This window comes from Lithobates pipiens, unplaced genomic scaffold, assembly GCF_037356315.1.
Source record: "Lithobates pipiens isolate NorthernLeopardFrog02 unplaced genomic scaffold, aLitPip1_a1.2 Scaffold_18, whole genome shotgun sequence".
NCBI lineage: Eukaryota > Metazoa > Chordata > Amphibia > Anura > Ranidae > Lithobates > Lithobates pipiens.
In genome coordinates, this window is record NW_027507758.1 from 453,195,569 (window position 1) to 453,215,531 (window position 19,963).

Here is a 19,963-nt window from a genome sequence, read left to right on the forward strand (position 1 = left end):
ACAGAAATGGGAATTCTTCAAAAAGACTGGGACCTCACTGAAAAGTATATTCCCATGGGCAATAAGTTTAAAAGGCTAAAAACAAAACCTATGTGGCTCACGGCCAAAGTAAAAAAAGCTATAAACTATAAGAGAAGAGCTTTTAAAAAATATAAAAATGAAGGAACACTAGTGTCATTTAAATGTTACAAAGAATTTAACAGAATATGCAAAAAACAAATCAAGGATACAAAAATTCAAAACAAACAACAGATTGCAAAAGATAGTAGGACAAACCCCAAAAAATTCTTAATAATAAAATATATAAAATATAAATACATTAATAGTAAAAAGGTCAAGTCTGAGCATGTAGGCCCTTTACAAAATAATCTAGAGTGATTGGGGACCAAGAGAAGGCTAATTTATTAAATACTTTCTTCAGCTCTGTGTATACAAAAGAGCATGGGGGAGCTCATGTCCATAATGGTGGGGTGATAGTGACACAGCCCCAAATTATCCATAATGGCTCAAAAATGATATGGTCCAGAAATATTTAGACAGAATAAAGGTGGATAAAGCACCTGGCCCTGATGGCATTCACCCACGGATCCTAAAAGAATTGAGCTCTGTAATTTCAGAGCCATTTTATCTAATTTTTAGGGACTCATTAATGATGGGAATAGTACCACTGGATTGGCGCAGGGTGAACGTGGTGCTTATATTTAAAAAGGGATCAAAGTCTTTACCAAGTAACTATAGACCCATTAGTTTAACTTCTATATCCGGGAAGATACTGGAGCGTTTAATAAAATACCACATTGGTGAGTTCTTGCTGGAAAAAAAACACTTTAAGCAACAGACAGCATGGATTCATGAAAGACCGAAGTTGTCAGACAAACCTGATTTCTTTTTATGAAGAGGTAAGTAAAACCTTCGACAGAGGGGTGGCGGTGGACGTGGTATACTTGGATTTTGCAAAAGCATTCGACACAGTTCCCCACACACGGCTCATGTGTAAGGTAAAGTCTACATGTTTGGAAATATCAGTTTGTAAATGGATAGAAAACTGGCTAAAAGACAGAATTCAGAGCGTAGTGATCAATGATTCTTACTCTGAATGGTCTAAGGTTATCAGTGGTGTACCCCAAGGTTCAGTGATGGGACCCTTACTTTTTAACATTTTTATAAATTATATTGGGTTTGGGATAAAAAGTAACATTTCTGTCTTTGCAGATGACACCAAGATATGCAGTGGAATAACATCCTTTCAGGATGTCTCCAATTTACAAGCCAACCTCAATACACTGTCTAATTGGGCAACTATGTGGCAGATGAGGTTTAATGTTGGTAAATGTAAAGTTATGCACTTGGGGGCTAAGAATATGCATGCATCATACAAACTAGGGGGAGCACAACTGGGGGAATCCATGGTGGAGAAGGATCTGGGGGTTTTGGTAGATCATAAGCTCAATAATAACATGAAATGCCAAGTTGCTGTTTCCAAAGCGAGCAAAGTTCTTTCTTGTATTAATAGAGGTATGGACTCCAGAGAGAGAGATATAATTTTGCCCCCATTCAAATAATTAGTAAGACCTCACCTGGAATATGCAGTTCAGTTTTGGGCACCAGTTCTCAAAAAGGATATCGGGGAATTGGAGAAAGTGCAGAGAAGGGAAACCAAACTGATAAGAGGCATAGAGGAGCTCAGCTATGAGGAAAGATTAGAGGAAATTAATGTATTCACTCTTGAGAAGAGGAGAATAAGGGGGATATGTCAACATGTTCAAATATATAAGGGGTCCGTATAGTGAACTTGGTTTTGAGTTATTCTCTGTATGGTCAACCCAGAGGACACGGGGGCACTCTTTACGTCTAGAGGAAAAGAGATTTCATCTTCAAATATGGAAATGTTTCTTCACAGTAAGAGCTGTGAAAATGTTGAATAGACTCCCGCCAGAGGTGGTTATGGCCTGCTCAGTAGATTGCTTTAAGAAAGGACTGGATACTTTCCTGAATGTACATAATATAACTGGGTACTAACATTTATAGGTAAAGTTGATCCAGGGAAAATCTGATTGCCTCTTGGGGGATCAGGAAGGAATTTTTTTTCCCCTGCTGTAGCAATTTGGAGCATGCTCTGCTGTTTTTTTTTGCCTTCCTCTGGATAAACTGTGGGCATAAAATTGGGTATATTCGATTGTATGATATTTTTTATTTTATTTATTTAATGTTTTTAAGGTTGAACTGGATGGACTTGTGTCTTTTTTCAACCTGACTAACTATGTAACTATGTAAATGAGCGGTAGGTCACAATGCTTCTGGCAGGTCTCTTTTGAAGGTTCTCTCCCTCTTGGTCAACACAGCAGCTGTCCTGACACAGGAGGAGTGAGTTGGGTTAGACGACTCTACCCTAAGCTCTCCCTGGTGCCTAGTAGGACTCTCTCCACACAGGAGCCTGAACACTTTATTAATTTCTCTCTCTTCTGCCACATCAACGTCCATTCAATCTCTGGTTGGTGAGCTTAAGTATACCAAGCTGCAGATATGAACAATTACTTCTCTCTTCCTCTCTTCTCTGTTTGTGTTGTACATGGTCAGTTGGGAGCAAAAACCAGCTGCTGTACGGATGCAATAATGTTCAAGCTGTGTCTTACCCAGTCCTTAAAATGTTTGCTGGCCAGGGCTACAATGCAAAAATATCTTAATGAGAACTAATATATCTGAAAAATCATAAACATTGTAAACAGAGTTGTTCATGAAGTTTGGGCAGAAGCTATTACATGCTACACAATGAGAGGGTTCTACAAAGATGGGTAATTCTCTATAAAATTGATTGTAAAAGTAGTTTTTTTTTTACCTTAAAGCATTCTCTGCATTAAGGTAAAAAAAATCTTCTGTGTTGTGGTCCCCACCTAGCCCTCCTTTATACTTACAGTATCTGAGACCATTCTTGATCCAGTGCTGTGCTGGAGAGGAGAGCAGCTCTTCCTATCTTCACAGGGCAAATTGATAGCAGCCATTGTCTCCTGCTTCTGTCAATCAAATCCAAATCTGTCAATGGAGGCAGACAGCATGACTTGGAATTGAGCCTGCAGGTGCACTACAATAGGAAGCAGCTTCCTATGGTGGCACACAGAGAAGAAAAGGAGCCATGAGTGTTGTGGGACCCGAGAAGAGGAGGATCAGGGCTACTCTGTGCAAAACCATTGTGCATAGCAGGTAAGTATAACATGGTTGTTCTCTTAAAAAAATGTCATTTACAACCACGTTAATTTTGACAGCTTCCCTGGCCTCTGTTTTATTATAATTTAAGCTTTTAGTACAATCATTTTACTGAGCCCATGTAAGTTCAAAAATATAACAAAACATTGGTAAAATTGTGCAGTAAGTGATAAATGTTTTGTCAAGTTTACTTCAGCTTTTCCTTTCTGCACTTTCTTAATAACTCAATTCTCTCTTGTGCAGACTGGATCAGAGATTCAACGTATTTTATTTTACTTTAAATGTAGGTTCTATAGCCAGCTCTGTACGGTCCAGCTGTGTATGATTCTTCATGTTTTATTTAGATATTGTCTTGTGTAGCCACTTTTCTTCTTCCGCTTGTGCTGTATCTTGCTAATCATTTCATCTTTAGCACTGTCACAGCAAATGCCAATTGCTCTCCTTATCTTAGCACAATAGGTATGATAATGGATTTTACCTCCTTATTTCAGCTACAAATCAGGCCTTCCCAGCCAGTGAAATATATTTAGAGATAATGCGGCTAGCGATATATTGTAGCTAGAGCAGAGTGTTGATGTGCTCTACTGTAAGAAAATTGTCCCCTTGCCAACTCTAAATCAGTTTCTGAATAGGTATTGCTGTTCTATGGTCTGCAATTTACCTTGAGGGCCATGTCAGCTGTGATGTCTCTAATAGCAATTCTACAATGATGAATATCAAAGTTCAACTGTAAAATTCTGCAATGATTTGCTATTTGGGGATTTAAAAATCTCAGGGATGGATTGCATTACTTGTTCACTCTTTTTTTTTTTGTAATTTAACACAATTGGCTCCGCAAATACAATTCTGTAAGATTTATAGATTAAACCTATTGAGCAGATGAGCAGTGCATTTACAGATTTTTGAAATGATGTGATTTGCCATTCCCAAGAAAAAGGAACTTTTACCAGTTATCACAGTCAGACCATATGTAGCCACCACAAGAGAGTTTGCTGAAAATCTTCTTAACTTTACAGTTAAGTAAAAAAATAGAAGCTTTGACCTCAGTATAATTATTTTGACTTCTGACCAGCTGCTGTGACAGAAAATATTGTATTCCTCATATTTATTTAGTTATGCAAAGTAAATTAAGGAAGTAAATGTAGAGTTCTCATCATATTTCAAATGACTGAAAACAGGCACTTCCAATTAGGATACAATTATACGCACATGAACTTTAATGGCTTTCAGGAGTGTGTCTATGGAAATGTTTGACCATTCTTCCAGAAACGCATTTGTGAGGTCAGGCAATGATGTGGACGAGAAGGCATGGCTCCCATAGACACACTCCTAAACCTTATGGACAGCTTTCCCAGAAGAGTCAAAGCTCTTATAGCTGCAAAGGGTGGGCCAACTCAATATTAAACCCTACGGACTAAGACTGGAATGCCATTACAGTTCATGTGCGTATAAAGGCAGTCGTCCCAATACTTTTAGTAATACAGTGTATATAACATCTCCACTGATCCAAAATATCTTAAAACAAGGATCTGGAAGGTAAAATTCTTGAAAAAAAATGTAATGACCAAGGGATAAGGGTAAAATGTGATATGGCTGCACTGCTTAAAAAAACAAACAAACAAAAAATTTCACATAGCAGGCATGTTGTAATGCAATTTCTCCTCTTGGTCACAAGATGGAGACAATGAGATGCTGACTTGTCCTTCCAGAAGACTCAGAGACACAAAGCATACTAGGAAAAAAGGGAGTTTCAGGAAGTGCTGAGGAAAATCAAGAGAGGGAAGCGCTGAGATGATTTAAAGAGAGAGGTTTTCCACACAGCACTACAGAGAGTGCTGACAGAAGATATGAGGAGGGTTGTTTGAGAAGAGTGAGGAGAGAGGTCTGAGTTACCAGCATCTGATTGAGGGGAGAGACACATGCTGACATCAGAGACTGTGTGACCCACACATGCTGACATCAGAGACTGTGTGACCCAACCGAGGGAGAGAAAGCCACGTACAGTATCTCTCAAAAGTGAGTACACACCTCACATTATTTCAATATTTTATAACTTTTCATGTGACAACACTGACGAAATGACACTTTGCTACAATGTAAAGTAGTGAGTGTACAGCTTGTATAACAGTGTCAATTTGCTGTCCCCTCAAAATAACTCCTCACACAGCCATTCATGTCTAAACCGCTGGCAATAAAAGTGAGTACACCCTTAAGTGAAAATGTCCAAATTGGGCCCAATTAACCATTTTTCCCTCCCCAGTGTCAGGACTTGTTAGTGTTACAAGGACTCAAGTGTGAATGGGGAGTAGGTGTGTGCTCTCACTCTGTCATACTGGTCACTGGAAGTTCAACATGGCACCTCATGGCAAAGTACTCACTGAGGATCTGGAAAAAAGAATTGTTGCTCCACGTAAAGCTGGCCTAGGCTATAAGAAGAATGCCAAGACCCTGAAATTGAGCTGCAGCACTGTAGCCAAGACCATAGAGCGGTTTAACAGGACAGGTTCCAGTCAGAACAGGCCTCGCCATGGCCGACCAAAGAAGTTGAGTGCACATGCTCAGCGTCATAGCCAGAGGTTGTCTTTGGGAATTAGAAGTATGAGTACTACCAGCATTGCTACATGGGTTGAAGGGGTGGGGAGTAAGCCTGTCAGTGCTCAGACCATACGCCACACACTGCATACAATTGGTCTGCATGGCTGTCATCCCAGAAGGAAGCCTCTTCTAAAGATGATGCACAAGAAAGCCTGTAAGCAGTTTGCTGAAGACAAGCAAACTAAGGACATGAATTACTGGAACCATGTCCTGTGATCTGATGAGACCAAGATAAACTTATTTGGTTCAGATTGTGTCAAGTGTGTGTGGCAGCAATCAGGTGAGGAGTACAAAGACAAGTGTGTCTTGCCTACAGTCAAGCATGGTGGTGAGAGTGTCATGGTCTGGGGCTGCATGAGTGCTGCTGGCACTTGGGAGCTACAGTTCATTGAAGGAACCATAAATGCCAGCATGTACTGTGACATACTGAAGCAGAGAATGATCTCCTCCCTTCGGAGACTGGACTGCAGGACAGTATTCCAACATAACAACCCCAAACACACCTCCAAGACAACCACTGCCTTGCTAAAGAAGCTGAGGGTAAAGGTGATGGACTGGCCAAGCATGTCTCCAGATCTAAACCCTATTGTGCATCTGTGGGGCTTCCTCAAACGGAAGGGGAAGGAGCGCAGGTTCTCTAATAGGGATGGGCCGATCATCCCCATTCGGTTAGCACCAGAACATGCGAACAGGCAAAGAATTTGTTACAACACACAAACACTGTTAAAGTCTATAGGACACAAACATGAAAAATCAAAAGTGCTAATTTTAAAGGCTTATATGCAAGTTATTATCATAAAAAGTGTTTGGGGGCCGGGGGCCGGGGGCCGGGGGCCGGGGGCCTGCCCCAGGAGACATGTATCAATGCAAAAAAAAGTTTTAAAAATTGGCGTTTTTTTGGGAGCAGTGATTTTAATAATGCTTAAGGTGAAACAATAAAATTGTAATATTCCTTTAAATTGGTGTGTGTGTGTCTGCTTTTGGTGTTAATCCACAGCCAGGATAACAGTATTTCCCACATGTATCTTTAAATGTGTTTGCAGTAATTTAATTTAACCAGCTGTGCCAGAGGGGCTGAGGTCATTCTTGGGGTTGAGATGGAGATCAGAGAACCTAAATTTACCAAGCGGCTCCTTCGGGGGTGGTACTACATTTATAAGCACAGCGATGCTCCATCAATTACATAGCTCTTTCTGCTACCATGAGTAGTGAGAACTCTGTGAAATACCACAGCCTGCACGCTATGGCCTGTGCTTTATGAATGGGCAGTAAAATGCAGCTGTAGTGTGTGTAACCCTATGTAGTATAATTGCAGAGAATAAGTCAATATTTGTTATAAATGAGCCCTAAGTCTTGATATTCCAGTTCTAGGAGACATTCTGATGCATATAGTCATTCTCTGTGGTATAATAGTTTTTATTATAACAAAAGGGCAAGGTTGCTTTGAATGTAAGTTTAGCTCAAACTAATTTACTCAAGAAAACTGAATTTCTATAACCTCAAAACATTGAGCCTTAAACTAAATAAACCTTAGACTTAACCTAACCATAAACCTCAGATTAGTTCCCTCGTTAGGCTTAGGGGATTATAACCTCAGCCCTTAAGCCAAACATCACTCCTAAATCTAATCTTTAACAACTGGTAAACCCAATTTAAAACCACTGTCACAAAAAAAAAAAAAAACATTATGGAAACTATATGCAGTTAATATTTGTAATTAAAGCATTGAGTTAATATATTCTACTTTTTTCTAATGTTGTTATTTATTTAAAAAAAAGCTGTCCATCAAAAGTGACAATGAACGGGGTATAAGCTATAACAGGTGTGCTTGACCAGTGTCACCAAAAGTGAAAACAAGGAGGGGGGAGAAAATGCCACTAAGTGTAGCAGTAGGAGAAATGATTAAAAAAACTTTGTCAAGCCCTGACAACGGGGACTCTGCTCCAAAACATGTGCCCATTCGTACCCAATGTGTGATGTCAATATGGCTGGTCCCCCTGGTCAATGATCTTGCTTCCTGCTAGCCACAGTGACCTCCAATCATACATACCAATGTGGGCTCTTCCTGGTTCTCATCATATGAGAGACTATAGTGCTTCTTGGCATACTTATCCATCTATGGCCATCCAGGACTGTCTATATCAATTGGGACACATGATATAATGAAAACAGCTGGATGTTGTTGATATATTGCATGTTACTTTACTCATTAAATGTGAGTGCATTTTTATCATGTATCATTTCATTGAATAAATAATACTACACAGCCTACACTCCCTTTGGTTTTTGTTTTTTTGTCACCATATTTTTACATCCACTATGAGCAGCTCCCTATCCACGCTCCATACATCTCCATTGTGGACTATCAGCAGCACTCCACCTACAGGACACAGTGAGTAATTCCTGTGTTATACTATCTTCATGTGAGTGTATATCTTCATCCATTTTTTGTTCTTTGTCTTTACTGAGAGGGAAAATTCGCTTAGGAGAGACTGCTGGCACTATAACTGTGTATTCCCCCTATTGGATTCATTATATTATATACAATTTAATCATGTGAGGTATTATGATGTGTTCCCTGGACCTTGCCAATCACATTTGTATGGAGGGAAAAATAACCCCTACTGTTCACCTATACACAAGAACCATTTAGATTATATGGGAGGCTATGAAGGCTCCTCGATGGAGATTAGAGCTCAGATTAGAGCGCAACATGTGTCTATGGGCAATCGTTTTAAACCTTCATTTTAAACCTTCATATGAATAGGCTTTATACTACGCTGATCGGTATGGTTTCATTCTGAAAGGAAGCTGCCACTGTCCATCTTGGCTGAAAGCCATTCCTAGGGGGCAGTTTCAAAGAGTTAGGCATAATTACCCCCTTAAATAAAATATAACTGCGCTACCAGAAATTCAAAACACAATACAAGCAGCCAACATTAACAATAATACAATTGCATAAAACATAAAAAACAAAAAATGTAGTGCTTAAAATAGAAAACACCTCGTGGAGAGAAGTGTTATAACACACAAAAAAAAAAAATGTAATAGATAGCATAGCCAAGCTACACCAAATAAAGGCAAGTGCACTTAGTATAACTACACAAGTGTGAAAAATTATTTGTGACTCGTGACATGAAAAAACAAAAAAACCTATTTGGGGTGTGATTGTATTTTTTACCACCTTGGAGCCGAAAAAAACGTTCCGGATTGGATACCCCGAGATTGGATGGTGTATTGCCATAGCTGAGGTTTACATCACCTGGATGGAGGAATTGCTGTCTATCGTAATTTGATGTCTGAATGATGCACCACCAAGGTGTGTGGGTCCACACCTTCGGGTAAGCGTATCCATTACCTTTCCTGCTTATAATGTGGTATCTGTATGAAGGGTGACATCCAGCTGCTGTCTTCACCTCTGGGGTATTTTGACGTGTGGCATTGCAACAGATCCTGACTAATCTCTACCGTGAAGTGATCATCTAGGATTATAGAGACTATTGTCTTTTCTTATGTAGGGTCTTGGTATAGTCCCAGGCCATTTGGTACATCCATTATTTGAACTTTTTTTGTTTTTTCATGTCACGAGTCACAAATAATTTTTCACACTTGTTCAATTTTTCAAATTTGTTTTTATTTATTTAGTTTTTCGTTCAAAAATTGCATTCGTCCGAAAATCCACATGAATTATGGTCGAATCTGTCTTTGAAGGCTTATGGTGTCTGTCGAATGTATAAAGAAGATTTGACGGAGCTAGTATATAGCATACTTCGTGTGAACTTTAGAACCCTATTAAACTCTGTGGGACTCCAACGTTCAAAATCTAAAGTGCTAATTTTAAAGGCTAATATGCAAGTTATTGTCCTAAAAAGTGTTTGGGGACCCGGGTCCTGCCCCAGGGGACATGTATCAATGCAAAAAAAAGTTTTAAAAACTGCAGTTTTTTCGGGAGCAGTGATTTTAATAATGATTAAAGTGAAACAATAAAAGTGTAATATTCCTTTAAATTTTGTAGGGGGGGGGGGGTGTCTATAGTATGCCTGTTAAGGGGCGAATGTTTCTGGTGCTTAAAACTGTCCCTGCGCAAAGTGTCATTTATGCAGGAAAAAAAGTCCTTTAAAATCACTCGCAGCTATTATGAATTGTCGGCTCCGTAATACAGAGAACAGTCATTGAAAGTCATTGATAAAATAAATAAATAAAAAAGTGGGGGGGTCCCCCAAATTCAATTACCAGGCCCTTCAGGTCTGGTATGGATATTAAGGGGAACCCCGCGTCAAATTTAAAAAAAAATTGACGTGGGGTCCCCCTAAAAATCCATACCAGACCCTTTATCCGAGCATGCAACCTGGCAGGCTGCAGGAAAAGAGGGGGGGACGAGAGAGCGGCCCCCCCTCCCTCTTGAACCATACCAGGCCACATGCCCTCAACATTGGGAGGATGCTTTGGGGGTCTGTGACCCTCAAAGCACCTTGTCCTAATGTTGATGCGGAGAAGGGCCTCATCCCCACAACCCTGGCCGGTGGTTGTGGGGGTCTGCGGGCGGGGGGCTTATCAGAATCTGGAAGCCCCCTTTAACAAGGGGACCCCCAGATCCCACCCCCCCTGTTTGAAATGGTAAGGGGTACTTTTGTACCCCTACCATTTCACAAAGAAAGTGTAAAAAATTGTTAAATAAGACAAACACACTTTTGAAAAATTCCTTTATTAAAAATAAAAAAAAATAAAAAAAAAGATTCCAGCGGTGGTAATCCACTCTTGCTATCCAGCAACAGACGATCATCTCTCTGGGTCCAGCGATGGCTGAACTGAATCAGCGCAGCGAATTTATCCATCTTCTGTCTCCACGGAGGAGACACTGCGGGGATTCCGGCAGCCTGACGTTTGTTATATGCGGAGGGCGGGGCCACTCGTCACCTGACCCCACCCCCCTCTGACACATAGGGAAACCCGGGCTTCCCCGTGATGTATGGGTGACCCCGCCACCTCTGATGTAACGGAAACCTGCCTGTGTTACATAAGAGGGGTGCGGGGTCACCCATACGTCACGGGGAAGCCTGGGTTTCCCCTTGTGTCAGAGGGGGGTGGGGTCTGGTGATGGGTGGCCCCGCCCTCCGCATATAACAAACGTCAGGCCGCCGGAATCCCCACAGTGTCTCCTCCGTGGAGACAAAAGATGGATGGATTCGCTGCGCTGATTCAGTTCAGCCATCGCTGGACCCCGGAGAGATGATCGTCTGTCGCTGGATAGCAAGAGTGGATTACCACCGCTGGAATCTTTTTTTTATTTTTTTTTATTTTTAAAAAAGGAATTTTTCAAAAGTGTTTGTCTTATTTAACTATTTTTTACACTTTCTTTGTGAAATGGTAGGAGTAATTTTGTACCCCCTTACCATTTCAAACAGGGGGGGTGGGATCTGGGGGTCCCCTTGTTAAAGGGGGCTTCCAGATTCTGATAAGCCCCCCACCCGAAGACCCCCACAACCACCGGCCAGGGTTGGGGGTGAGGCCCTTCTCCGCATCAACATGGGGACAAGGTGCTTTGAGGGGTCACAGACCCCCAAAGCATCCTCCCAATGTTGAGGGCATATGGCTTGGTATGGTTCAGGAGGGAGGGGGCCGCTCTCTCGTCCCCCCTCTTTTCATGTGGCCTGCCAGGTTGCGTGCTTAGATAAAGGGTCTGGTATGGATTTTTAGGGGGAAACCCACGTCAATTGTTTTTTTTTAATTTGACGCAGGGTTCCCCTTAATATCCATACCAGACCAGAAGGGCCTAGTAATTGAATTTGGGGGACCCCCACGCTTTTTTTTTTATTTTTTTATCAATGACTTTCAATGAGTGTTCTCTGCATTACGGAGCCGACAATTCATAATAGCTGCGAGTGATTTTAAAGGACTTTTTTTCCTGCATAAATGACACTTTGTGCAGGGACAGTTCTAAGCACCAGAAACATGCACCCCTTCACAGGCATACTATAGACACCCCCCCCCCCCCCCTACGAAATGTAAAGGAATATTACACTTTAATTGTTTCACTTTAATCATTATTAAAATCTCTGCTCCCGAAAAAACGTCCGTTTTTAAAACTTTTTTTTGCATTGATACATGTCCCCTGGGGCAGGACTCGGGTCCCCAAACACTTTTTAGGACAGTAACTTGCAGAATCTTTTCTCTCTGTCAAATCTTTTATCTCTGTCGAATATTTTCTCTATATAATCTTGGACTAATAGAGGTAAGGTTAGGCACATTCAACCACAGGTTCTATAGACACAGATTGTTATTGTCAGAGTCACGTCGAATCTCCTATTCTATATCGAACTGTTGTAACAACAAAAATAAAGCATTTATTTATGTCGCATCTTTCGTTTTTCGGATTCTGTGCTTTCGTTATCGTTTGTCAAAACGAAAACGAAAATAGCTGAAATTCGGTCGAAAATGCATTTGGACGAAAACTAATACACATGTCTATTGGGCAATCCTGAGGGTGTCCAATATGATACAGGGTGCATTATTGGTGCCTACGAATACGACTTTACCATTCACCAGTGCTTTTGAATGGGCATTTTGACAACCTTTTCTATTCAGCACAGGTGGTTAACTAAGGTCTTGCAAAAACATTGGTGTATATCTAAGAATGACTGAATATTGGGGCCACATCTTCCAGATAAACCTCGGGTTAATTTTCAGTTTATGGGACACTGCTGCTCCCAATTTGGTAGATAAACCTCCCAGTTTGGTGATGTTTGGGAATCCTAAAGGATTTTTCCCTTACAGGAGATGCACTTAACGTTAAGTTTGGGGAACACCAAAATAACATGAAGAATGGCATTATTGCATTGTATCTGCATTAACCTTAATGCAGATTTTCAGCCAAAAATAACAAGATAAAATGGTTACCCCATTAAAAGCTAATATAACAAAACCAACTTTTGCTTCCATCATCACCTTCAATCCTCCACATATTACTTTTTTTTAATACTAGATGATTACAACACTTATGTTAAGAGAGACATGGATGTATAAAATAATTGAAATAATTATATTTGTTCAGTCCTTTCCTAAATAAATGACACTAACAACAAACAAGCACACAAGTTGGGGAATCTTCATGGTTCTAGTGACTAAAATTCATGTTTAGAATTTCTACAGACAGTAGTAGTAGAGGACTTGGCTCAGTTAAAGCATAATAAAGCAATGAGTCCTGATGGTACTCCTCCCAGAGGTCATCCCTTGAAGAGATCTTCAAGGTATAGTTCTCACAGTCTCCTCTAACAGGGGAAATTCCCCATGAGTGGTGGAAAGGTAACGTTGTACCTGTCCACAAGAAGTGAAGGAAGGTAGAACCTGGAAACTCCAGGCCAGAGATTCACTCTCAGTAAAGGAAAGTAAAAAAAAAACTCCTGCGCTTGAGCGATTGCTATGTGGTTGGTTGAAAAAGAGAGGGTCTTCATCAATGGAACCACCACATCAGCTGTGCTGCCACTCAAAACAGATCAGGGGGAACCCAGAGAAAAACTCTAAAAAGGAGAAACGAACAGAGGGCGCACCAGCCTTGCACATTAACTTCACAACACTTTAATGTGTAAAGAAATGATAAAAATGCATATTCACAAACAAGTAACATATTCAAGCATAGAATGTAAAGTCCATAGTTTGCATCATCCAGCAAGATCATCTGGCAAGCAGCAGGGGTTGGATGTTTAGTCCAAAAGCAGCTGATGCATTTCAAGGGTGTCCCCTCTTCTTCAGAGCTAGATTTGGTATGCAGGTGAATGGTCTTTATAGAGGGAACTAAGACAGTTTTTAACATAAAGCACAATAAATGCACAAGGCTGGTGTGCCCTCTGTTCTTTTCTCCTTTTTACAGTGACTCACTCTCTGTACCAGTCCCTCCATTTTTTGCCACTCACCCAACAAATTTAATTCAATAGTAATAATAACTTACAAAGCCATGCAAAACATGGACTCCAGCTACATTACTAACTTAGTCTACCCCAAGACCATACCAGATCCGGAGGCTTTCAATTTCAACATGTTAATTGAAGTTGTCAAAGGTTTTACAAAACAGAGTAAGTTATCTGTAAGTAGACATATGACCAGTAGGGACAGACAAAGGAGGACAACAAAAATGAAGTAAATGCAGTATACATATAAAGTATAATTGAATAAAAAAGAGGACACATTGGAGACTCTCTAGGATGAAAACTGCAAGTATGAATTTAGCATCTCAGTTTTAGAATTGGGTTGATTTACTAAAACTGCATGGTAGCCAATCAGCTTCTAAACTGCAGCTTAGTCAATTAAGCTTTGCATGTACATGTAATCTGATTGGTTTCTATGCACCAACAGCCCCTGCTATCCATATCTCCAAATCTCTGAGTGCATTTAAATTATGCAAGTGATAAAAAAAAAAAAAACATATTCATAAAAAAATGTTGTGGAGAAAAATGTAAATGTTATATGAACAACTGTTGATTAATTTAATAAATGTTGCAGTTGCTGTTGCTTTGCTCATACTTAAGCAGAATTCTGCTCTGATGAAGGGCTATTTCATTTTCAAATAAGGTGCCACTGAAATGAACAAATATAATCAAATTGTAATGTCTTTCTGTCTAACAGAAAGGCATATGACATGTTATTTGCATCCCGTAAAATCGTAACAGGGTTCAGTTATGTGGCAAATCTAACAGAACACGAGGAGTTGCCCCCATACTGCGAATTATGCATTTTAAATTACATTTTGAAACCTTGTAAAGTCTCATTCTGAAGGAGACAAAAATGGATATTATATATACAAACATCTCTAAAGCTCAGTCTATCTCTGGAGCAGTTTGCAACAAATAAAGATGACTCATAATTTAAGCACAACATCACAATTTTATTCATGATTCCTGATAGTAAATGTAAGTTATGTGTTTCTCATTCATATACTGCATAGTCATTTTAATGTAAAAAAGAAAGACGCTTAGGTTCGTATATGCCACAAAGTAAGCAGAGCTGAAAAGGTTCACAGTGGGAGGACTGACCTTATCTCAGGCTTACTAAACACCTGCTCTTTACATTTATTAAACATTTAAAGTCCCAATCAAAAATAAAAAGAAATATCTTAGGCCATACAGTGATTCATGATCAAAGAGGTCCTCCATCCACCCATAAAAATATAACATAGATAAAAAAAGATCTTTAATGTATATTCATGGCAACCAACCCCCTTCTGTCATTTGTTGACATGCTGAGTTCTAAGGTTTCTTCAGAGCTTCCACACAAAGTAAAGCAAATGGCAATGTGAAACCAAATTTCACAATCATTTCAAGTGACAGTGGTATTGGCAGTGGAACAACATTTATCTAATGCTGCAAATAATTATATGGGTTATAGATTTACCAGACAAGACAATTTACTAATTAAAACAGAAAATAAATCATACAAAAAAAAATAGCATTTTTCAGAGCTGCTATTCTTTCTATCTCATATTGATATTAAACAAAAGGTAGGAGGTGTATTATATTTATATCTTCTTTTCACAAACAGAAGGATGTTGCTAATTGTATACAATTTAAATAAAACTACTTGCCACTAAGTAATGAACCATATTCAGCTTTTTTCACCGCCAATATTTTGTTAAATGAATAAATAAGCCAGATTTATCTTATTTAGCAATCATTTCTGTTCTAGCTACTTATTGCTTAATGGATGCATTTAAAAACTTTAGTTCTTAAAAGGACGCTTCACTTTTCCCATGCTGTTCAAACTAATGGTCTCGGTAAACCTTCTCCTTTTTCAGGAATATATACTCATTGTTTCCACTAAACTGCTTGTAGGCAGGTTGCTTAAAGTGTACTGCAGTAGCAAAGTAGTTGGCTTGCCCAGGCTGAGAAAGTGTTAACTTTCAGTACCCTAGTTCTTATGTTTTTGGTGTTGGGATGACCTTCCACCCTGTGTGATACATAAATAGGAGGAAGGTCCAGTTCAGGGGGCCTTCGGAGTGTCTGAGGGAGTCTTAGAGCAAGAAAATGCTCCAAGTCCATGAAATTCAGGAACTCAAGAGCCAGTATGTGACCCCAACAGATGCCAGGATTCTGGTGGACACTACAAGCTATTAGAGATTGCCAGTCATGGACTAACACCTGCTGCTAGTTAGTTTAGGGCCTGGACTATATTGCATCAATTATATATTCTGCAGAGAACAGTTAAAGTAAAATGTGTGAAACTAAGTCTGACCTGAAGTCATTCAAAGGGGTGCATGATGGCGTATGAAAGAACAGTGTCAGTAAAGCACATGCGGGGTATGAAGCAAAGCCACTACTACAAGGTTAACATAACAAGACTAGTAGGAAGAGGAATTGAATATAGATATAAGCACTAGTGCAAAGTACAAAGCAGCTAGTCATGAAGTGCCTGACCTGATGTAGATAACAGGTCTTCCAGTAGTGAGGGGATTGGTGCCCTGGTTCCCTGCATAGCAGTTTGTTCCCCAAAGGTGTCCGATGACTGAAACCACGATATGGAGACCTTGTGTACCTGGTCACATGGTACTGTGAAGATGGAGTTAAGTGAGAGTATTAATGTCATCCACTCTAGTGCTTGGTGAGACCCCATTCTGTCACTGAGGTGGCAGAGGTACGCTGGACTAGCGGAGTGGGCATAGGCTCATCAGTGTCCCTCCTAAATGCAATATACAATGAGGAAGGTATGTAGTGACATGGGATGGAATGTTCTCAGAGGAACTCTATATGTTTTATAACTTAACATGGGGTACAACACATCTCTAAGCCGGAGAACTGCAATAATGTTTGATTTTCACATGAACATGGTCTCCAATGGTCCCAGGCATTGGTGAGCATGTATCATGCAAAATGTACCCCCACATGCAGGACAAGTGGCCCACATGCTGGTTGTCTGGTTGCTGTTATCAAAGATAATTACGTAGCTATACCTTGGTTTGCGGGAGCATTGCACTGATGTCTGATTACTGGCCCAGCTCTGTCACATATAGACAATAGAAATATAGAAAGGAGTACTGTAAGGTGTTCGTCTTCTAGATTCCCCTGGATAGCCTAGGCTGGAGTGGCTCAATGGAGGTCCCAAACGCCAGCGGATAACCAAATACACATACTCGTGGGTACGTGGTAACTGATTACAGGGTTTAATGGAAAGTGAACCGTCTTTTATATGGTAATTTACAAAGCCCTGCCCTGTAAGATTTTACACATACATCAACAATTTTCTTAAACTCATGACATTATGTAAGTCAAAGGTTAAATACAATCTTCTGACTGTTATTTTGCCTTTTCAGCATCTGCTGACTGACCACATTCTTGCGTAACCAGTCCTTATCTTAGCTTTGTGCCTCTCACCACAGACAGATGTTTCCTGATATGTCAATATCTTGCATAGACCCTTCTGGAGAGACATACATATATCTATCATCTAGTCACGCTATCTATATAGTTTGTCACGTAGGCCAGTATGTTTGTAATTCTAAATTCTGAACCTATTTAAATGCACGCCTAAGCATATTATCTTAGACCTTTGACTTAGTACATCTTTTGGTAACCTCAATAGGTATTCCCTTATAATCCTCCCTTTGATCATTCTGTGATTTACATAATGATCATTCCTTTTCTAATTTAATAGCACAGGCTTCATACTCCGAACCCTCGTGCTCTTGGTTTTTATACCATACCGTTGGACCTTTAACAATGGAAGTGAGTTTCAGATCCTCCGGAGCGGCCGTGTTTCCCTTTTTACATAAACATTTGATTATCTTATAACAGGCATATAAGAATAGAATGAAGAGAATCACAGTGGCAATTGTCATGGCAGTATTTCGGAGCCAAGATATTAATCCCCCAAAACTAAAACTGCTCGAGAATGGATCCCAGTTTTTTCCTATATTTCTTGCCTCTTTCTGTAGTTTATTTACCTCTTCCCTGTGTTGGGCAATAACGTCATAATAGTCTGGGACTTTGATGCTGGTATTATGAATCCAGGTACAGCACTCATAATCCTCAGTAGTCTCACAGAGGCCAGTAAGGGCTGCACTCATACTTTCTATGGCCAACTCATGTAGTTCTAGTTGCTTCCTAATTGCCCTAGTTTCTAGATTTAGTTTGGTTATGTCATCAGAATTTTCCTCCAGAATCTCATCAATTATGCCAGTGTAATTATTTAATCTTTTCATTAGGTCAATTCCCCATCCTGTCCAGGAAGGGAACCATGCCCAGGCCATATCTTTTTCTAAAAACAATTCTCGTTTATTACGGTGTCTAAGGGGATATCTAGGATGCATGATAGGAACCAGGGCTGCAAGGTAACACCACCCCTGGGGTTTGGTTGGGATCCAGGGGTGACAGAGTTTGCCGCAGCATATATATATGGTATTTCCTAGAGCTAGGGGCCGTTTATGGAACACGTTCCTAAGAGTATCAGAAAGGCCAGAGAGCATCAGAATTGACATTAATTGGTGTATTGTAGACTTGGTACTGGAGCTAAGAAAGTCTAAAACGGTGGCATTTAGGGTGGGATCTGAAGTATGGAAGAAAGAAGGACTGTTAAGCGATGTCATCGAAATGTTAAGTTTTGCTTGTTTGCAAACCTCGGCTCCATCTGTGGTGTTTCCCAGTTGGAAACACCAGTCTGGGAAGTGGCTTCTACCTATAATTTGGAAAGTGAGGGTTTTATTTGGAAGGGTCCTAGTAACATTCTTTAGGACAATAGGGGGTGTTCCATTAAGGAGGGGGGTAAAATTCAAGGGGACTGCCATGAGAGGGATTCTAGCTGTACTGGGATGTAGCTTGCTGCAGATCCAGCATTTCTCAAAACCGGATTTTTGAGCATAGCTATATTTGAATTTTAGTAGTAACATCTTGTCAGTCAGTCCCTTAGGTGACTCATTAACGGGTACAATACTTCTACTATGTCTTTGGCCGGGGGTATTATTCATCTTAGGTGGTCCACATATCCCTTTTAATAGACCTAAGTCTTTTGGATGATATATACAGTTGGCTATAAACCATGTGGGCAGGAATACAAGTAGTACCAGACTACCCCAAAGGCATACAGCCTTCCCTGACACTGAAGGTAAAAACATTTCTACAAGTTCTTATGCTTGTCCTTCCTCCTCGCTATCATGTAGGGTTTCAAGGGTTAATTGTCCAATGCCTTCCTGAATCTCTTGCAGTTCCGGTAGCTGTTCGGGTGGGTCGGGTCCTCCTTCAATAGGTGGGGGGTCGGGGGTTGTGGGAAGCGGTGGGCACTTTTTCAGCCTGCTGGCGTGGATCCAGGTGTTTCCTTGGTCAGTCAGGACCGCAGTTCTGGACACCTTTTCAACCTTCCAAGGTCCAGAGTAGATTGGTCCGATCCTCTTTTTGTGGGCCAGTTTCTTGACTAGCACTTGATCTCCTGGGATGAAGGGGTGTGTTGGCTCTGTGGAAAGAGGAGAGAAGGTGACAGAAACTTGTTCGTTCATTTCATGAAGCATACTTACCAGGTTTTTCACGTACATTTCCTGTTGGGAATAAATGTCAATATCAGTGTCTTGGTCTAATGGGGGTAATTCTATGTTCGCGGGGACTCCCATCAAAATTTCAAAAGGTGAAAGTTTCGTTCTAGCGTGAGGTGCCGTCCTAATCTGGAATAGCACAGAAGGGAGGTGATCAAGCCATCCCTTCATTGTGCCCCCTGTGGCCTTTTTCAATTTATCCTTTATATTTCTATTCATTCTTTCCCCTACCCCTGCGCTTTGAGGGTGATAGGGGATGTGTAGTTTCCATTGCAGCCCTAACAATTTAGCCACAGCCTGGGTAACGGAGGAGCTGAATGCAGGTCCCCTATCTGACCAAATAGATGTTGGTATGCCAAACCTACAAATCCAGTTATTCAGCAAGCATTTTGCTGCTATATTGGCTGTCTCACCTGCACAGGGAGTGGCTTCAACCCAGCCTGAAAATTTATCTACGACAACGCACAGGAATTTTAGGTTCCCCTTTTGTTTTGGCATGTGTGTGAAGTCTACTTGTAAATCTGTAAGGGGACCTAATGGTGGGGGTAGATGACCATGTAGGCCATGCCGTTTGCCCTGCACATTGTTTTGAGCACAGGTAAGGCAACTTGTGGTCAGGAGTTTGATTTGTTTGTTCAAGGCGTTTGTGCAGAAAGATTTGGT